At 41.9% G+C, this 20,563-nt stretch overlaps 1 protein-coding gene and 1 long non-coding RNA gene across 2 annotated transcripts in view; one reads left to right on the top strand and one right to left on the bottom strand.

Moving 5' to 3' along the window:
- The window catches only part of VAV3 (vav guanine nucleotide exchange factor 3), a 211,205-nt gene that overhangs the window by 13,496 nt on the left and 177,146 nt on the right, over nt 1-20,563 (top strand). The window lies entirely within an intron of this gene.
- The window catches only part of LOC307218986, a 36,951-nt gene that overhangs the window by 13,575 nt on the left and 2,813 nt on the right, over nt 1-20,563 (bottom strand). The window lies entirely within an intron of this gene.

Below are 20,563 nucleotides of genomic sequence, written 5' to 3'. Positions count from 1 at the left end.
ACTCAGAAGATGTCTCAGGAGACCCTGAGTATTAGCTTCCTCTTCCCCGACTTCTCCTGCAGGATTGACACAGACTCTGAGCATCAGATGATTTCCTGCTGCTCCAATCCATCTGAATTGGCAACAAGCAGGGCTTTTTTCAGCCAGAACTCACTGGAACTCAGTTCCGGCACCCCTCAGGTGGCCTCCATTGCCATTACAGTGGTACCTTGGGTTACATACGCTTCAGGTTACACACTCCACTAACCCAGAAATAGTACCTCGGGTTAAGAACTTTGCTTCAGGATGAGAACAGAAATTGTGCTCCGGCGGTGCAGCGGCAGCAGGAGGCCCCATTAGCTAAAGTGGTGCTTCAGGTTAAGAACAGTTTCAGGTTAAGAACGGACCTCCAGAATGAATTAAGTACTTAACCTGAGGTACCACTGTATAAGAAAACAAGGGAGGCGTTTGTGGTGAGTTTCGGCACCTCTTTCTCTAGAAAAATAGCACTGGCGACAAGGAAAAGTGTATCACAGAGGGCCCTGGATCTGCTACCTGCCAATCCTTTGTATAAATTCTCACTTGTGAAAATAAATGTGGAAACTGAAAGATTCCCAGCTGTGTCAACTGAAACAGTATCTATTTATATAAATGTATATTTAATGTGATTTGTTCATATTAACCTTGTCCATAGAGAGATAATGCAGATTCTGTTGGGCAATAGCATCAGATTAATGCTATCGCAAGGACTGCGAAAATGCTATTTTAATTTATCTAAACCCTAGATAATAAGTTTATAGATTTCCTTTTCACTAGTAAAGAGGCCAGAAGAGAGATACTGCTAGAGCTATCTTTTTTTTTAAGCAGGCTGCTCCTCTGTATTGGTGTGATAAAACTAGCATTTAATAACAGTTTGAGGATTTTCTGTCAAATGCTTTTGCTTTAAGCAGTGTCTTAAGATGTGATCACCTGGTATACATTTGGAAGTGACTGTGAGGAACAGATCAAACCAGAAGGTGGCAGTAATGGGGTCTCCCCTATGGTTTTAAAATCAGAGAAGCCATTGATATCAGAAAAGTGAAAGGACTGATTGCAAAGTGAATTAAATTATTTATATACCTTTATCCTGCAAGGTGTAAGGGCACCATATTGTTTTGTTAGATGGCCAGAGGTAGTGGTGACTGCTAGATTCACTACAAGGCTCAAAAACCAGCTTTCTGAAGTAGTCAAGAAAAGAAAAAAACCCTAAACAAATCTTCTCCTTTCAATTCTAGTTTATTGCTGAGGCATAATCAGAAGTTATCTGAAATACCGGCACTCCCTATCTCCCTTAAATAGCACCAATATGGCAATGTTTGCATGACGGGGGCAAAATATTTCTGTAGATATATATACCCAGACTACTCACTTTCATAAACTTTTGTGACTTGGATCCCTGCCTCATAAAAAATACATCATTGATAAAATGTATTATACATCAGCAAGTGGGTAGGTAAATTCTTACTGTTTTGAATAGTATCTTGGTATCTTGGCTTTTCTATGCCAAACAAGGTCTTCAGTTTGCCACATAGAAATAATAAAAAGTAACACATGAAAATGCAGTAGTAGTAAATAAAAAGGTTTATATATAGTATACCTTTGTAATAAAAAAGGTTCAGAGAATTCTAACTCAAAAAATACAAAAACAATAACCAATTTTCCCTCATCACTCCAACACTGTAACAACACACTGTAAATATTATTATAATTCATTTCCGACTGTATTCATTTATTGCCCCATGCCCCAAAGCAGCTGCTCTGTAGTTGGCGTAATTATAAATTGGTAAAACTCATGTTGAACCAATCTGTGGTTGATACTGTTTGCATGTCCAAACAGAGACAGAAAATACTGGCCTTTTACAAGGCCATTTTCCTGGGTGGAGAGTACTGGAGTGATGTTTATATTACCTCTTCCTTTATAAATTAACATACAAGCTGAACTTTGGGCAGCAAGCAATGACCCATTAGCGAGGGCTAGGCTTTTAAGTAGCATCAGATTCAAAGGCAAACAGCATATCCTGTCTCCACCTTGTCCCTTCTCAGCAGCTAGCTGCAAAACCTTCATCTGCTGGCTACATTCCAAAATGTCAGACTATTTCTCCCTGGCCCTGTATCCAGGCAGGTGGAATATGCAGTAGCCAGTAGGCACCAGCCACCAGTATCTGTTGAGAAAGCATCTTTAGCTATCAGCTAAACAAACAAAAAAAACCTAGAGAGGCGGAGAAATTATTTATTTATTAAATTTGTATTTTGTAAGTTTGTATTTCTCTGCAGATCCCAGGGCGGTTCACAACATAAAAACCATAAAATACATAATAGGAACATGAACAAAACAATTAGGGCCTTGGATGATGATTGCAGGGTCCGTGTAGGTCCATACGGAGAGAGGCTGTCCTTGAGATACTGCAGTTCTGAGCCATTTAAGGCTTTATAGGTAAAAACCAGCAGCCAGGACAGCCAGGTTAGGACAGGTGTATAACCTGTCGCTGATAACCTTAACAATACCAAAATCAAAATGTACAAATGTACATATTAATTCCGATGTTACTTAAGGGCTGCTTCTGAGTTTTTGGGGGGAGAAAAAAGGTTCATATCTCCAACATGAAACCAAAACATTTAACAAGTGGAAGAGGGCAAATGACCAGAGGGTAAGAGAGAGGGTAAGCAGAGGCTTGACAACCATATGTCAGGAGTGCTCTGATGGTGTTTCCTGCTTGGCAGGGGGTTGGACTCGATGGCCCTTGTGGTCTCTTCCAACTCTATGATTCTATGATTCTATGATTCTAAGTTGTGGCAGCACAGGATAAGAGGATGTCGATTTATTGCCACTTACAAGCAGTAAGCACAGTTTGCCATCTGCCTAAATATTTTCTGGTTGCAAAAAATAGACTGAAATGCCAGCTATTAAAAATGAATTTGACAAGTTTCCACTCATAAATGTTCTTCTGAAATGTTCAGAGTTTTTCTACTTACAATATTAATGGAATACTGCATTTTCCACAAATTGTTATTTGAATTATTTAGCAATTTCCCCTCTCTCACACACTCTTTGGGTCTAATAGCAAGCTATTATCTGCAAGTAAACAGTGTCTTCGTGTTTAAGTGTTTACGTATGAGTGGTCAGATAAAATAGACTTTATTGGTTCAATATTTTTGCCTGTGCTTGGGGGAATAGTAGCCCAAATAAAAATATAACCTTTTCTGTAACATTAATTATTTGTGATGTTATTTCAACCCTGTTCTGGGGAGCTGCAAAGGTCTGCTTTGAGTTGCTCTGTTAGTTAAACTGTGTCTGGCCTATTTAATGCCCCAAATATTTGTAGTGCAATATTGTAGAAGGCAAAACAAGAAAATAAGCCAAATATTTCCCAGATGAAGACTTCAAATGGTACCATAAAGAATGCCACCTATTTCTGTGACTGATACTTTTATTTCCTAAAAAAAAAATCCTCTATTTCCTCCAAAAGAAAAGAAAAAAGGTTGAATTTACACAATAACCTAATAAACCTCTTGTATCTTGTTCCATTTTTGTGAGGTGGGCTTTCATGACACGTCACCTTTCCTAGATTCCTTACATTTAATTCAGCTTCTGCTAACCTACCTTCACAAAGGAGCCTTCAAAGCAACATAGTTAAACTAGAAAACAGTCTACATTAATCATTCCCGTCTACTGAGTCATACACAGCAGCAGCCCTAGTTGGTGCTGAGGTTTTTGTAATACGTAAGAGGCATAAGCAACCAGAAAAAATTGGGTCACCATGTTGAGATTATTTTGTTGCTGGCATAGAAGGAGCAGGTGGGATTGTAATATTGCCCCAGGCACTTTGAGGCTGGAACTTCCAGCAGCCAAAGGAAGTGGCCATGTGGCCCTCAGCTCAGGGCTTTTGTGAAAGAACTCTCAGAGAACCCCATGGCCATCCTCAATGTGTGTGTTTTATAGTGATGTTTGGCACTAGCACTACCACCGGGAGCTGATGGGTTTAGGTGCTAGTGGTGCAAGGCGTTCCTCCACAGGGCGCCAAGCCAAGGAGGCACAAAACAACAACAACAATCCTATATTTATATGGGTGCCTACTCAAAGTTATGCCCTAGTCAGACGGGCAATTCAGTTGCCATACCTATGACATAGTGAAATTGAGAGCATGTGCAGAATGAAAGGCTATCCATCATGGGCATAGAATTATAGAATTGTATAGTAAGAAGGGACCACAAGGATCATCTAGTCCAACCCCCTGCAAAGCAGGAATCCTTGTGCCCAACATGGGGCCTGTACCCACAACCCTGAGATTAAGTGTCTCATGCTTTGTCAACTGTGGAGGGCATTAAAATAAGAAATATTTAGGGAGCACCAAATGTTGTCCTCGCTCTGGGTGCCATATTGCCAAAGTCTGCCCCTGATGCTGAGCTGGCATAAGAACCTTAGATGCCCCCAGACTCAGTCTCATCATTTCCAACAGTGGTTAGCTATACACTTATCCAAGGCCTGAAGTAAGGCATGATGGAGATGTTTGGTTCCTGCTGTTGCTTGTTCCCTGCCGATGATCATCAAAAGCATACCGCTTCTGAACATGCAGTTTCAATTTAGTTGTCATCTTTCCTTCCAACAATGAACTCAGTTGCTGCAGCCAAAATGAGGCCACTGAGAAACAAGAGGGAAGTATGAGCATGCTCAGAAGAACCCCGAGGTTCCCAGAGGTACAAACAATTAGGATGAAATCCTAAGAGGGCAAAACACACACAGCACAAAACCCCACCCTAAAAATGCCAAAGGAAGACAGCAGGTTTGGTGGCCACAGAATGCTGAGTGACTTCTTGGGGAGAAAATAGAAAACTGGAAATTGGGAGGGGAAGCAGAACATAATATCTTGAAAATGCAGCTTGGCTTTTTGGGTGAATCACTGAACAGGAGCACTCAGCATTGCAACATTTTGTTGCAGGTCCCACTTGTTCCCAATAATAGCAAACTCAGGTTGTGAAGTGCCTATGATTTTGGAAGTGAAGCAGGGCCGCCCAAAGATAAAGTGCTGGTTTTGACGTACTGAGGGAACTCCCTAGGCAAGCAGGATTATTTATATAAGTATATAAATCAAAATGACTTAAACATAATAGAAAACCCCAAAGCTGCCTGACTATAACTTTGCCAGTCTGTTGCCTTCCATATGTTTTGGACTACAACTGCAATCAGCCTCAGCCAGCACACCTTGCTGGCAGAAAGTAGGCAGGCTATGCAAGTCTGTAAATGAAATCTTTTGATGAGAATGGTTTGAGCAGAGAATTTTAGCTGAAAACAAGACAAAACCAATCCAAAGAAGGAAAACGGGGGATGGAGGGAAAAGAGGAAACTCACTTTTTCATGCTGACAGATTGTATGGTGTGTCTTAGAGAAGAAGGAGTGAGCTTATACCTGTTGTGTTTTAAGAGCAGTGTCCTGCCCCCCCCACGTGTGGGTCCTCCTCCCCTATTTAGCTGTAAAAACTCATATTTGCATTTGGCAACCTCCTACTGCTTTATAGCCCAGCCAGCAGAGGCCTTGGGATGGCGGAAGGGGAGGAAAATCACATTCTTTATTTTTTTCTTACTCTTGAAACTTTCCTCTCTCCGAGAGGCCTGAACAAGACTGCTGAACAAAGCTCCTTCTCTGGAGTCCTGAATAGGAACACTCCACTTAGCAGATGGGAATACACTGTTAAGTCCCACGTCTCATGACTAATAGCCGTTGATCGACCAATCTCACATTCGCAACATCTGGGGCAAGGAAGTCCATCAATTAATTAAGGGGTAGTTTACACACTCGGGTGTATAATTTGCAGTGGAGCAAGGCTTGGGTTGGTGCATGTTAAACAAGGTGCATGAGCAGGTGTACACGTATCAACTCTTAGGTGTCTGTCCTATGTGGGCACATGAAAGTCATGCCAGATATGGTGAGGATAGACCCCTGCCTGGACCCCGAGGGCTGCTGCCAGCAGTGACAGGCAGAGTGTGCAAGCTCTGCAGAGAAGCATCAAACCCAGAAATCTTTACATATGATCATTTTATCATACGGTGCAGTTGTACATTAATCCACGCCCCCCTTTAACAGAAATGCACCCAGTCTGAAGTTGACCCACTGTCTACCAATCCAAGATTGTCATGCCTATTAATATTTGCCATAAGTATGCATCTATAATTTATATACATTCTGGAGATGTGTACGTCATATTTAATTAAATGCCTTCTCATAATAATGTTTTGCCTCTGATCAAGAGGTATGGAATTGGATCCTGGTGAATCATCAAACTAAATTGGAAGGGGAGGGGGAAAAGTATTTTGTACAAGAACCTGCAAAACGAAGGATGCCTGTCACTGGCTGCCCACAGTATTGTCTGGTGAGTAGACAATAGTGAGCAAGATGGACTAACGGTCTGACTCAGCGTAAAGCAGCCATCTGTGTCTCAGTTGTAGAAGATAACCATATAGGCAGGGGTATATGTGCCTAGGTATGTATGCATAACTCCCGTGTCACAATCTGAGGTATTTGGGTTTTCCCTAAATCTTACATTTAAGTGCAGGTGCCGTATAAGGAAGAAAGGTCAAAGCTTCAAAAAGCAGGCCCCTCATACTTAATATGCTAGCTAGCATGGAGAGATTTCCCCTGAGGGACCAGCGCCCCAGTGTGACATGAGACCTGTTCAATAAGCCTTGTGTTGCTGTTTCAGACAGGAGAGAAATGACTAAGGGTTGTTAGGAAACCAGTCACCAGATTGCTAGTTAAGAGAGAGTATTAATAATTGAAATGTTGTTAACGGTTATGTGAATCAGAGTAATAAGGGCCAGATTGCAACTGAGGCCTATTACAATTTGTGTGGGGAAACAATTGTAATAATCCACATAAAAAAATGTAATTATAATGTTGGGAGTGTGTTATAAATCCATGTTCTAGACACTGGTTATGTTAGTCACAGTGGAAAGAATATTTCACTCAGGGAACAGCACACTGGAGTGATAAGCGGCTGTTTGATAAGCCCCAGTATTGTGTAGCCTTGAGTACTCGCTGAAAAAAAGCACTGCTTTGCGCTTTGGTGAATTTGTCCCATGATCCACAACTGAAGAATCTTAGGAGTTTCTCGAATGTCCTGAGGGACTCATTTGTGCTTCTAGAAGAGGAAGAGAAGCTGGGTGGCTTGGAGACAAAGTAGTTCCACCTTAGCAGCAGCTGCACCAATCAGTTTGGGAGGTTGGGCTTCAGCTATTTAGCATCCCAGAGTGTCAGTCCAGAATACATCACCACATTAATTTTCAGTACTGAGACAGCAGTATTCCCAGTCCCTACAATTTCACACTTTGTTCAAAACTAAGCCAGCTGCTCTCCGCTTTGCGGACACATGCAAAGTTCGCTGGTCCTTCCCCAGCTGATACATTGCCTTTCCCAGTTACCGGCATGTTTTGGGTAAACAAAGAGGAAAGGAAGTAGAAGCCACTGTGTTCAAATGCCCCTGTCAAGTAAAGGGCTACAACAGGGGCACGAATGCCTGACATACAGATCATAGTCAACCTTTTGATCATCTGTCATTTTGTTATAAGAAAGCAAGCCATCCCTTACCACTGTTTAAAATAGCCCTGGAGGAAGTCAAGCATTAATCTTAACCTCAAACACATTGAGCCTTGCATTTCCTCTCAGGCCCTAGAATGTGCTATCTGGTTTCCCACACCTCAGTCCTGCTAAGTTTAGTTCCTTCAGGCCAGCTGCTAAGGAAGGAAAATTGAGAAAAAAACACAATGCTTCCGATGGATATAGCATTGCATTGCCCGGAGCTGTCTTGTTTGTTTCTCCTTTCCCTCAGAAATGCCTAAAGATGTCCATAGAGAAGAATGGCATGCAGTTTTGTTTTACTTAAATGGCCTAAGAAAAACGCTTCACAAATGCAACAAATGAATACTAGTTTATTTAATTTCTCAAGTGAGGAGCTGCTGACCCCTGCATATTTTCAAATAAGTAATTTGACATTCAAACATTTAGCAGTGGTCAAGAGAGTGCTCATTGGAGTATGTGTTAATCATATATTAAAATTAATGCACAGCTAGCATGGTGAACAATCACAGATTTTTCCAAATGTGCTTAATGTGCAGACATTAAATTAAATTGTGGATGAAGGGAGACAATTACTGTAGAAGCAGGCCCCACTACATCTGCAGCCCTAGCAACATCCATTAATTATAATAGTTGCATAAAGGTCTAAGTGTGTAGACACCCAATGCACATCAGAATCTATTGTGTGATCTGCACGCTGCATTTTTACTGGTGATGGATAGGCAAGCTGGGAGTCCATGCTTAATCCTTATGCAGACAGTATGACCAATGTGCGAATGTTGGGTGTAAGGAGCAGGTTAGACTTGCTGCCACAATTGTAGCCCTGCCCCTCCATGCTTACTGAATGCACAGAACTATTGTCTCCATAAAATAAACACATTTTGCGCCTCTGTGACAGCATACCCTTGAAACGCATCATCAGCATTCGCCATAGAAGGGACCATTAGAAAGCTGAGTGAGAGAATGATAATTGGTTGTGTTTGAAAAAAAGCTGTGGCCTTTCATCTGATAGAAAGCCTCTCCAAGTGTCCCATCCCTCTTGGAACAGCCACGGCTAGCCCAAGACATTTTGCTGCTTGAGGTGAAGGACAAAATGGCACCCACTTCCCGGTCCACTTACAGAAATTGCGTGGGTTGGCAACTGAATCTTATTTTAACACTGGTCACAGGAAAACATCCTCCAATGCAGAGTTTTCCTTTTCCTAGATGGGCTAACGAGTCCCAGGCTAACAAGTCCCACCTGCCCCTCACTTCCCTCTAGAGCACATGCAGAAACCACCTTCATGATCGTTGGACCCACTGTTGGTATCACCTGCTCAGAAGAAGAAGAAGAGTTTGGATTTGATATCCCGCTTTATCACTACCCGAAGGAGTCTCAAAGCGGCTAACATTCTCCTTTCCCTTCCTCTCTCGCAACAAACACTCTGTGAGGTGAGTGAGGCTGAGAGACTTCAAAGAAATGTGACTAGCCCAAGGTCACCCAGCAGCTGCATGTGGAGGAGCGGAAATGTGAACCCGGTTCACCAGATTACGAGTCTACCGCTCTTAACCACTACACCACACTGGCTCTCAGTACACCTGTCTTCACGTGAAGAAGAAGTCCCTAATGCCCTGAGGGTTTAAGACCCATCAGCTTCCCTCACGTGTCTTAGCTATCCAGTTGAAGTTGTTCCTGGGGTATGACCAGAGGTGCTACCCCTCTCCCAACACCCCATACACTTTCTCCTAACACTTGCATTTTTGTACACATTTTTGGGTTGGAGAATCACATACAAAATTTGTAGAAGTGTGAATTTCCAGGAACAGCTGTATTTCAGTTTGCATGTTGTTTCAGGAAGTGTGAACTGCAGTGGTACCTCGGTTTACAGACGCTTCAGGTTACAGACTCCACTAACCCAGAAATAGTACCTCGGGTTAAGAACTTTGCTTCAGGATGAGAACAGAAATCGCATGGTGGCAGCGGGAGGCCCCATTAGCTAAAGTGGTACCTCAGGTTAAGAACAGTTTCAGGTTAAGAACGGACCTCCAGAATGATTTAAGTTCTTAACCTGAGGTACCACTATAATTGAGTTTCAAATTAAAATGCAATCCAAATTTCTCTCCCATCCCTAAACACACACACACACACACACACCCCACTCCTCCGAAAGCTGTATGTGCTTTCGCTTGCTACTGTGCAATGGCCCATTCATATAAAAAGAAAAATGACCTTGAGCTTCATCCTGACTTAATAGATAAAATCAAACAGTAATGTGTTCAGTGCCCCATGCTCCCTTTAGGGCAAAGAAAATTTCTGCCACCCCCCAATTCCTCCAGCACACAGGCTAAGCACTTTCCCCTCTGTCAGTTTTAACGTATATTTAGCATTATAGACCATGACAAAACAAAAAAACCACCCACTGAAAAGACAATTTCCATGTAATGAACAGGTTTTACAACATAATTAGATGGAGCTATGCTACACAGAGGACTTGACAGGTGCAGTAATTTAACCCATATATATGTGCACATATATAGCAAGGTATCCCATATTAAGCATAAATTACCTCTTTGGAAAGAGAGCTGTTGAAATGGTTTCTGTGGCTCTATGAAGGGCCTTACTCCTGCAGTAGAATTTTTATAGTTGCCGTTAAATGAATGTACATTATCAATCTTACTTTTTCATTTGTTCTAGAGGTCTCACCTTTCTTTAGCATTCCTGTAACATTGCACCCTTTCATCACTTTTTGAGACCTGCTGTTTAATGTAGATTTTATTCAAATATCATGTAATAAATTATGTGGTAAATAAAAATGTCCTTACTTGTTAAGGACAGGTTGGGCCCCCAAATGGTTCAAAAATTGATAAGTTGAACTGGAAGAAAAGTGTAGTGTGCTTTTAAATTCTTGTTCATGTAGCTGGATTAAAGTCAAACTGGCCATGAGCAAAAGCTAAGGGACAAAAGTTGTGATCATTGTTTGATTCTGGGCTTCTATGATGTCCCATTTGCAATTAGAGCACTTGGTGACACAGGGCTACTTTTTCATATCACCCATGTACTAAAATATACGGTAAAATATTGTGAGTAAATGAGCCCCAGATTGCAGTCATAATGATGGTGGAATTAAGATATATAGCCCTGAAAAAGACACATGTATAAACAAGATGCTTCTGGATCCTTCCCTAGTCTAAAGAGGTCTTTCTAGGGGATAGTAACAAGTGTTGATGCTTTCCATGTGATATTTTATAGACTGGCATAACTTTCTCCTAAGGACAGTGATTTATGCTTAAATCCAGTGCTATTTTTCTAGAAAAAGAGGTGCCAGAACTCCCCTTGTTCTCTTATAATGGCAATGGGGCCCACCTGAGAGGTGCTGGAACTGAGTTCCGGTGAGTTCTGGCTTTAAAAAAGAGAGGCCTGCTTAAATCAATCCAAGTTCACTTTGTTGGGCTTATTCCCGTGTGTGTGTGGAACAGCCACCTTAAGAGTCAAGGGGCATTTCCAGACCTGTTTGTTGAGCATTCATCTTGATCCAGAGGCACCAACTCATGGTGGCCAACTCTTAGTTCCCCCAATATTTTTAGGGGGGGCAGCCCCCTAATGTTCCAAAAAATCAGGGGGCGGAGGAGGTTGAGCATGGAGCCGAACGCAGTGTGGCTTCCGTGGCTGGCTCCTCTTCCTGCAGCGGAGGGGAAGGAGGGTTTCAGCCCCCTGCTGGTGGCATGAGGAGGAGGAGCCATCACCCATTGACGCCATGCTGCCACCGTGTTCACCTCCACCCCCACATCCATGCGAAATGGGTACTGCCAAGGCATCATCTTATGTAGTGTAAAATACAAGGGCATGGTTGAATGGGAGCTGTCATCAACTTGTTCCCCAAATGCTTAATGTGTAAAACATGTATTGGTCTCCACCTGTCCATTGTGGTTTGACAAATGATGTTGCCAAGAGAGGGTGTGCTATTTTTGATACGGCATCTATTACATGCTTGACTGCAGCACATAACAGGCCCTATGAAATTTAAATCAGAGGCAATCTTTGTTACACATTGCTGATAGGATCTCAACTGACTGTAATAATGGAAGGCACTTCAATGATCACAGTTTTAAAATATTATAGAAAAAATGCAATGTTCATAAACACAGAGATCAGGGCGTGCTGGTGTGTGTGTTGCCCATAAGGAATTCCCTATTTCTATAAATTAATCAGCATATTAATTAAACAGCTTTCTGGGGGAGGGGGGAGCGGAATATATTTTTGTTGTCCTTAAAATGTGCAGTACTATATAGTGCCTATAAAAAACTGGAAAGGATGCTGTTAAATTAATATCAGTGCTACACTGGATTCCCTCTGCCAGAATGAGGTCTTTGCTTCATTTAAGTAGAGCAAGAATAAGAGAAGCACAGAGCTTTGAAGAAAGAGTAATTTTTAGCACTAATCACCCATTTAACTACTTTCAAAATTCCACGGAATTAGCTTTGAAATGTTAATGAGCACAGTATTTAGAACAGTCTAACTCCTTCCCCAGTTTGTTTTGGAGTTTTGAAATCAGATCTGTTCCTGGACGTCCAATATGTGTGTGAATGTATATAAGTACACATGCGCGTGTGCGCGCGCGCACACACACACACACACACACACACGGCTGTCTTTGAGGGCTGCTTATAGTCCTCAGGAGACAGCTTGCAAAAGCAAAATATAAAAGACACTAGAATCACCAAACAATTTGAAAACAGTTAGGAAACAGTTAGAAAACAGCACCTTTAAAAAGGCCAGAAACATTATATAAAGGTTATCATAAACCAAATTATAATCAGCTGTGTTAAAAACATCATTACTTAGACCCTTTAGGAAAGGGCACCTGAAACATGTGAGCTTTTCATGCCCTTTGCAGGCTTGCATTTTAGACACCCCTGGCTTCTCTCTGTCCTGCTATTTGCTGGTGGTAGTCAGTCACCCTCTGCTCTTCCTTGGCTTCCCTTGCACCTCGCCTGCGCCTTGCAGCCTTGGTGGAACACTGTTTCCCGCTTAACAGTTAACAGCAGAACTGCGCAGGATCAGGCCAGCGTTTACTATGATAACATTTATTTCTGTGCACATTTTCCTTTCCTCCCATCAGATCTAGTGAACATCTATAAATAACCTCACTAAGACTCAATGAAGGCTTCTTTATATTGCCTGACCTGCAATGTTGAAAATCATTGGAGCTCAACATTATGTTTGCCTGAGCAATTACAAGTCACTTGAGCATAGAGTTGCTCTTCAGGGCAGTTCTGCCAACAATTATTTTCCTTCAGAGGCTAAGGCAGCACAAGGGCGAGGGGAGAACGGTTACGATTTCTAGCGTCCTTGCATGGGGCATTTAATGATATTTGCTAGTCTTATTAAGTTTGCTTACCGCAGGTTGGTTAAGATAGATACTCTGTTAGTTCAGGACATTATAGAAATTATGTGGTGGTCACACAAACCCAGCATAGAATTCTGGGAACTGGACTTCGGTAAAAGTGCTGGGAATTGTAGCTCTGTGAGAGGGGAATTACAGTTTCCAGGATCCTTTGAGGGAAATCTTGTACTTTAAGTGTATGGTGTGGATCTGCCCCATTGTATAACATCTCAAAGAGGACTTTATAGCTATGTATAAATTACTGGCTTAAAGTGTTCTTTCCCCTCAGTTTGCATTGAAACTAGTTTGGGGAGAAACACATCAAAACATTCCTGGACGGGTTGCAGAGTAAACAAGTGTGTGTACACAGCCTTTCTAAACTTTGTTTAGTCAGGATTGAATTTATGAAAAAAATAGGCATTTCTTTTAAAATGCTAGGGCTTCAGAATTATATTTAGAATATCTGTCTAGATGAAATGATGTAAGACAAACTAGCCTTTCCTGAATGGTTGTTAATGTCATGGGTTACCTCATCTTCTTCACCACTAAAAACCAAAGCCGGGAGCCATGTGATGCTTGGAATACAAACATCAAACCCCACACACTACCATGATTTTCCATATTAGATCAGAAAAAGAGAGAAAGTGAACATCTTGTTAGTATTTCTGTTTTCCTCTTCTGCATCATTAAATGACCATGTAAATATTTTAAAGGGACTAAATTAGATCTTGACTTAACATGGAAAGCATCCTTCTTTCTGGGTCTGCCAGAGAATGTCTGGAGATGCCAAGTTGACAGTCAGATCTGAGGTAGAAAAGGTTAGCTTTTAGTCCAGAAGACAAGCATCCTCTTATTAACTTTGTTAATAGCTGCTGAATGGAGAACTCATGCATTCATGCAACTAGCATCACATCTAGTTTGGCCCTCGATTATCAATGGTTCCCAAGAAATTCCTTGGGACAAAGTGAATCAACTGTAATTAGCAAAGCTGGTGGGGGAGAGCATTTGCTCCCTGCAAACAACATGGTCCACAGGGGCAGGAGGTATGTTCAGCCCTTTCTTGAGTGCAGCCCTTTACTGTTGGCATCTGCCCGTCTTGAGAGACAATGGCGTGTGCGTTCAGCGGTGAAGTTAAACTGCTGGAGAATCACAGCACCTGCTGTACCTGCAGAGACTGGTAACCCATAACTGTTGCCTCCTGCATTGTTTTTGCTGCACTAGCAGAACCAAGTGACCTCTGGGGCACAAGGCTTTCTCATGGCAGCAGAGGTTTAAGATCACAGTCTTCCTTCTCCTAGATTGAAGCCTTCTCAGGTTGAAGAGCCCCATCTGCCCCACATTTTCCTCTACAGCATATGCAGAAACCACCTTCTTGACCTTTGGACCCACTATTGGTCTTGTCAGCCCAATCCACCGGAACCTGTCTTTGCCTGCAGGGGCAGTCCCTAACTCACCGAGGGTTTGAGACACACCATTAAGGGAGGGGTAGTATTTCTGGTGGAAGACACATCGTACGCTTTCTGGGATAGTTTATCCACCTTTGATCCGCACCCTGCACTCAGCTCTCACCTGTAACTCCTGGAAGCTGTCAGAATGAGATAGTGGCCACACCCCGGGAAAGTTCTCTATACTTCATCTGTTTCAGGGTTAAACTATCCGAGACACCATTCATGAAAACAGCAATTATACCAGCGACTTTTAAGAAGGACATACCAAGGGGTAGGGGACATGGGAGGGAAATGTGTTTTGTACAGGACCCTGCAAATGAAGTATGCCTGTCACTGGCTGCCCACAGTATCGTCTTGTGATGAGAAGACAATACTGAGCAAGATGGACTAATGGTCTGACTCAGCGTGAAGCAGCCACCCAATTGTAGAAGATAAATCAATTGGGTGGAGTGTACATATATAGGTATGAATGTGCTACTCCCATGTCACAATTCAAGGCATTGGGTTTTTCCTGATTCTTACACTTAAGTGGAGATATTTTATAAGAAAGAGCGAGCAAAGCATCGAAGAGCAGACCTGCTCCTACTGATGTCGATCTGGTGTATTTTATAATTTACTTGCTCCCCAGGTATCCCTGAATCTTGTAAACCAGGTCATGCCCAATGTGATAGCATGTACTAAGTCGCAGAGACATTTGTTTCACTTACTTCTTAAATGTTCATTTTGGTGTATCCAGTAAATGTGCATTATCATTTTCCCCTACATTGTTATCAACCATTTCTGAAAATACAGAGGAAGTAACAAGATAACCGCCTCAGTCTTTTGAGCTTTTGAACATGTTTTCCAAATTAACATGGCTCATTGGTTTGGAAGGAAATGCTGTATACTTCAATGTTTAATCCATGACGGATGATGAAAAACTGTTCCTTGTGGAAATGAACAGTCATCTGTTTTGATTATTGTTTTCCATTGTGTACATTTTATGCTGAATAACAAGGCCATGGTAATTGTACATATGGCACATGAAACACATAGGTTTCTTTGGGCATTTGGTAGCATCATCCTTCCTTTGGAAAACTGCATGATTTTGATGATGTTGGTTAAATTAAGGAAGTGCAGAAAATTGAGTAAGTTCTTAGATGTTTTGCTGCAGCCTGCAGTGACTCGTGAGGCGGTTTCCTGGAGGTTAATAGGCTTCTGCCACTGAGTATCAGGCAGTATTCAGCATAGGCTGCTGAATGCTTGTATGCTAGATACTCAGCAACCATGTGCTGCTCCTGTGCCTCTGCAAATGTCTTGTAGCTGCCTTTCTCGGTGTCCCCTCCCCCCTTGATCACTACTTAAAAGCAGAAGCCTATTTTTCTTCAAGCAAATCACTCCTTGAGCTGCTACTCTTTCACAATAAGCACCATGCTGGACCTTTTACATATGGAAGATTTCAGTCTGGCTTGGTAGGAGCCAGACCAGTCTTAAGAGATAAAAAGAGCCCCAGAGTTTTAGTGCAGAGCTGCATTTAAACAGGAACTTTTAAGATCAACAGTTCTGTTTCCAAAGCAACATTCTTTATGGAACAGAAAAGTGTAATAACTCAGTTTAGGGGCTGGAGGATTTACAATGTTGAAGTTAGAAAAAAGAACCTGTTGCTTTTCTCTGCTGGAGTTTTACTTGCTATTGGACATATTATGTCATAACCTTAATTAGTAAATTCCTGCTTGTGTTGTTTGTTATAATACAAAAGGAAAGGCATCTAGGTGCATAATTTTATTTTATGAGTTGAATGCATTTCGAACAGAATCTTCAGCTTGGGCCACATTCACACATTACATTTAAAGCACTGTTATGCCACTTTAACAGTCACGGCTTCTCCCAAAGAATTCGGGGAATAGTATTTAAAGATGCTGTGTGTCATTAGGAGACTGCTATTTAATCTACAGAGCTACCATTCTCAGAATGGGTTAACAAACTCTCCTTCTTCCCAGGGAATTCTGGGAACTGCAGGTCCATAGTCTCCTCTTTAGAAGATAATGTATAGATTTCACTTAACTTCAAATTGGGGTAAGCTAACTCTGCTGCATTTTGGGGGCTTTCCCACTCATTCTGCTTAGGCCACTGTCTCAAGGTCTTGTCCTGACAGTATCACTGATTGCATTTGCACCTTACCTTTCATCTCAGGAGCACAAGAGGGCATATTTGGGGTATCTCTCATCCAGGCACCAACCAGAATTCAGGCATCCTTAGCGTCAGCAAGGTAACCACATCCTGTACCTTCAGACTGTTTTCTGGGCTGGTACTTAAGATTTATTAACTGACTTTCCCTTAAAAACACTCAGAGCAGTACATAAGAAAGGATGAAAAATCTGTAGAATTCAGCCTTTAATTTTCCACTAATATATGATGATAATGCAGACAAACATTAAAGTAATCATCTAAAAAGATTCTCAGTGTGTTCTTACTGGATCATATTACTTTAAAGCAATCTAGCAACTATTAATGTGTGAAACAGTAATATTTCTTCCTTCCTTAGAGTTGCTCATTTCAAATATGTCAAGAAACAAACTTTAGGTTCCACTGTCAAATTAACTCTCAGAACTTTTTTTACAAGTGCACCAACATTGTAGGAAATTTATTTTCCCCCTATCCAACATATTTTCACTACTTTACTGGTAAAACAGTCACGTATCTTTGAGCTATCAGTTTGTAACAGTTTTCTCTCAATACCAGATACAGAGTGTACAAATTTGTCTATACCCTTGCATATTTCCATGTATTGATTGACAGCTCAGTCTTTAAACTCCCCTTCCCCATAGTCAGTGGCGTAGCGTGGGGGGTGCAGGGGGCCCCGGCCGCACCGGGCGCAACATCTGGGGGTTAGGGTTAGGGGTAGGGGTAGGGGGCGCAAATCCACGGGTTAGGGGGCGCAAATTACTTGCCTTGCCCCGGGTGCTGACAACCCACGCTATGCCACTGCCCATAGTCTTAGATATATAGCTCAGACTACTTCTTTTTATCTATTCATAATTATATTCCATGTATCTGTGAGAAAAGACAGATTCACATCTCATTCTCTGTCCTGTTTCCCCCCAAATTGGTTAAATCCCTAGTCACCATACATAATATTATAAAAGTTTCCAATAGAAAATATCAAATTAAGACATATTTAAATGTTGGAGGGCTTCTTCTAAAATAGATCATGAAATAAATAGCAAAAGGAGCACTCCAAAAGCAGCATCTAAACTGATTTGGAGAACTGAAATGTCTTCACCGGGAATTGAAATCTAAGTAGCAATTGTGCTTTGCAGGCCTCTGGGCACTATTCCAAGGTTGCAGTACCATTGCTGAAAAAGCTCTGCTCTAGCTCATCATAGATCTTACCTTAGAAGTCAAAGGCACCCAGAGCAAAGCATCCTCATCTCATCTCAAAGAACAGGGAGAGGCATGTGATACTCGCTAAAGATGCTGCACCCAGTCTCATTACACCAGGGGTGGCAAATCTGTGGCTTGCAGGCCAGATTCGGCTGTTTGGTGTTTGTTTGGTGTTCCCTAAACCTCAACAATTGGACAGATTTTTAATTTTTTATTTTCTTTACTATATTAACAATTCATATACCACTTAACTACCATAGTTTCTAAGCGGTTTACATAGAAATATTCCACTTAACTAGTCTCTAAGCAGTTTAGAAATAAATTTAATGTTTTTAAATTAAATATCCATTTCGCTGAATTTGCATCAGGGGTTGGAAACTTTTTCTAGCCTGAGAGCCACATTCCCTTCCGGGGAGGCTTCTGAGGGCCGAATACCAGTGGTGGGCGGGGTCAGAGGCAAGTGTGGGCGGAGCAATGAATGCATATTTTACCTCTGCATAGTTTCTACAAACATGCACACACCCCTCTCTGTTCTTCATCCACACAAGCAAGAAGCATGGTCAACGTTCAAGAACGTATTCCAGCCAGGCAAAAGCATTTGGAGTGCAAACCACGGACAGTGAAGTATGTGTCTTGGGGAGAGTTGCAGAGAATCCTGGAGCACAGCATTTGACCTTCATGCTTGAGGCTCTTCACCCCTTGCTTACATAATGGTTGTGGAATTTGCAGTGTCCCAAGCACAGCGGAATGATGAGGAGTACGTGCCACATACTCTATATTACTTTATTTACACTTCAAAGCTGGTAGATTACAGGAAAAACATCTTGCCTCTGCCGGAGCAGAGAAAGCATCCTCTCTCCTCTAAAGCACGGAGAGAACACTGTGAAAAACAGGAAACCAGTGTACGTCACATCCAGTCTCCTTTCCCGTGAGAAACTCCAACAGCAACTCTGACTGGAATGTAAACATTGCCTCGTGACAAGCACTTCGCTGCACAGTGAAGAGAGCAGAAACCAACATCCTCCCCCTTTCTGTGAACATCACTGGGCAGCGTGTTCGTACAATATCAGTACAAACCCAACTTCTGCACATAGGTACAGTGTTGATCCCTTGATACAATCTTGGACAATACATCAGCAGGAATTTTATTACCTGGCATATAGGACACCGTTACAAGTCCCTTCTGAATACGTTCCCTAGCATGTTGCAACTTCAATTGCAAGTGCTTCGTGCTTTGCTTACAACCTTCAGAATTCAGCAAAGCCAAACATGCTTTGTTGTCCTGGTAAACCTGGATTGGACATTTGACAGGAATTTTCATGTCTTTGCACAATTGTAACAACCATTCACAATCCTTAAGTGAATAAGACAGTGCATTCAGTTCAGCTTCACAAGTACTTAAGCTAACTGTTGTTTGCTTCTTGCATGACCAATCAAATAGACCCTGATTGTACATGTAGCAAACTCCAGACGTGCTTTTCCTGTCTGTAGTGTCACTTCCAAAACTTGCATCTGCAAATATCTCAAGACCACCAGACTTCTGATTGTTAAATCTCAGTCTGTAATGCATAGTGCGTTTCAGAGCTTTCCAGTCCTTAACAGTAGGATTGTTGACTTGTCTGCTTAGCAAATTACAGCTAACAGCAATGTCTGGTCTTGAACATCTGGCAATGAAGTTTAGCTTGCCTAGCACACTTCTGTACAGTGTAGTGTCAGAAAATGCTTCTTCAGTGTCATCTACCTGATAACCTGTTATCATCGGTGTGTCTACAGGGTTAGCATCCATCAGCAATTTTCCGTGACTGGTGTACTAGAATGTTACCATCTTGATCTCTCTCTATTTTCAGAGATAGGTAGTTGTTTACCTCACCAAGATCTTTCATGTCAAAGTGTTCTTTCAGTTGAGCTAGGGCGTTATTGTACATTGTGACATCATCCCAAAAGAATAAAAGATCATCAACATAAAACAAACAATACAATTTCTTTTGCCCCTCCTCTTTGACAAATACACATGGATCAGCTTTCCCTTGCTTAAAACCTAGAGAAAACAATACTTCAGTGAGTTTAGTATGCCAACACCGTGCACTTTGTTTGAGACCATAAAGGGACTTCTTCAGAGCACAAACAAATCCCTGTTTTACCTGTACACCATCAGGTGGAAGCATATAAAGTGATTCATCTAGAGATCCGTACAGAAAAGCTGTATTCACATCGTGGTGACTAATGTGTAGATTCTCCTCTGCAGCTAGCTTGAGCATAAGCCTAATGCTCTCATACCTCACTGTGGGTGAGTAGGTCTCGTGATAGTCTTCACCTGGTACCTGTGCAAAACCTCTGGCTACCAATCTGGCTTTGTGTCTGACTATCTTGCCATTTTGATCTGTCTTCGCTTTGAAGACCCATTTGCTTCCAAGCAGTTTCATTCCTGGAACTACTGGAACAAGTTCCCATGTTTTGTTCCTTTCCAAGGAATCAAGCTCAGCTTTCATGGCATTTAACCATGGCTCAGCTTCCTTTGAATCCAAATCCTGGATTTCTTGGAAACTTGAAGGTTCAAATACCTTCTTGGAGCTTTTAACAGCTGTTACTGCTATCTTGGCAAACTCATCAGCAAATCTCTTTGGAGGTCTGCCTTTTGTTGCTCTTTGTGATCTACGAATTAGCCTTAAGTCTTCAACACTCTCCTCTTCCTTTTTGGGAGAAAAGTGACCTATTGTGAACAATGGTTCTTCCAATTCTTGATCAGAGCTTTCAGAGGGTCGCATAGAGGCTTTCGCACTCTTGAAATCCTCTGAATCACCCGA

Source organism: Podarcis cretensis, assembly GCF_951804945.1.
Source record: "Podarcis cretensis genome assembly, chromosome: 6".
Classification (NCBI taxonomy): Eukaryota; Metazoa; Chordata; class Lepidosauria; order Squamata; family Lacertidae; genus Podarcis; species Podarcis cretensis.
Note: the sequence above shows the minus strand (reverse complement) of the source record. Positions and strands in the feature narration are given on the sequence as shown.